Genomic DNA, 1,531 nt, shown 5'->3' with positions numbered 1-1,531 from the left:
TGGTTTACGCCTCACGTTTTGTGTGTGTGTGTGTGTGTGTGTGTGTGTGTGTGTGTGTGTGTGTGTGTGTGTGTGTGTGTGTGTGTGTGTGTGTGTGTGTGTGTGTGTGTGTGTGTGTGTGTGTGTGTGTGTGTGTGTGTGTGTGTGTGTGTGGCCGCACGGACTTGCCTCAGCGTTTACGTTCCTGTGAATATTTCCTGCGTTGGAGCTCGTTTCGCCGTCTGTGCCATGGCTTTTATTTATTGTGTTGCCTTTTTTACACGGACATGTTGAAGATGTTTGTGTTTCTGCCTTTGGAACCAACATTCTGTGCTTTACGTTTGTCAACGTTCACTCTTTCAGTCTCCATGTGGCGTTCAGTGACACGTGGATATGTGGACGTTAAAGGAGTTTTTCGACGACACAGCTTAGAGATTGTATCCGACGCCCGTTTCAAAATCACTCTTTTATGGTTTGTGTGAAGGAGTTTTTATGAGCAGACAGAAAGACGACACGTGCGCTTCACAAGCTTCACTGTTACTGTTTTTTTTTTTTCTGTTTGTATCGTGTTGAACCGACCAGAAGGAAATAAAACGTCAAACCTAAAAAAGCACATTTTATTTTATACCAACAGACTGAAACATTTGAAGCCCCGCCCCCTTGTTTCCTGCTTTGTAGTGAAAAAAAGTATTCATGGTAAATGTCTAAGATCATAAAGATTTTATTTATCATTTAGATTTTCATTTATTAGTTTTATGAAGTGTGTGTGTGTGACAAGAAATAACAGACAAATGTTTTTGTATTTTGTTGGAGTCATTGTCTACTTTTTGTTTTGTGTTTCATGTTCTCTATAATATACAGAACAACATGAACAAAATGAGAAATATTATTTTCTTTATTATATTTCATTTATTTATTTTCTTTTTTCATTACAATATTTTATAATGTTTCTCGTTTTGTCTGTATTTGATGTTTTGTGTGCTTTTGAGTCATTTTATGTATTTTTGTTTGCAATTTTGTGTATATTTTCTATTTTTTGTCGTCTTGTGTTATTGGACTGATTTTAATTATGTCAGTGGTCTCTCCTGTATTTTTTGTCATCTTTGATTTTTTATTTTATTTGTGATTTTCTGTTATTTTGTGTATTTTTTTTAGTTTTTTTTGTGCGTTTTTATTTAAAGTCATTTTGTGTGTTTTTATTGAATAGGAAAACCAAAACGGATCATCTTTAACTTTTTCTGGATCTTTAGAGCAAACAAAAGCTGCACAAGTTGTGTTTTTGCCCGAAAAAGCTGCTAAATGATGTGAAAATCTGGCTGAATGCTTTACTCTAAAAGTTAAAAACTAGTTTAAGTGGTTCATTAACTAGTGTTACGAACGTGTTTGACAAATGTCTGTTAATTTTTAATGACATTGTTTAGGCCCTAAATGTAGATGTTTTAAATAGTATTTTCCGTTACAAAAGTCTCTTTTGTCAAAGCTGATGTAGTAACATTAAGTGTCCGCTAGAGGGCAGACATGCCCCAGAACCAAAACAAAAACACCAGATTTT

The sequence above is a fragment of the Gouania willdenowi genome, chromosome 7, assembly GCF_900634775.1.
Source record: "Gouania willdenowi chromosome 7, fGouWil2.1, whole genome shotgun sequence".
In the NCBI taxonomy this organism is placed as follows: Eukaryota; Metazoa; Chordata; class Actinopteri; order Blenniiformes; family Gobiesocidae; genus Gouania; species Gouania willdenowi.
Note: the sequence above shows the minus strand (reverse complement) of the source record.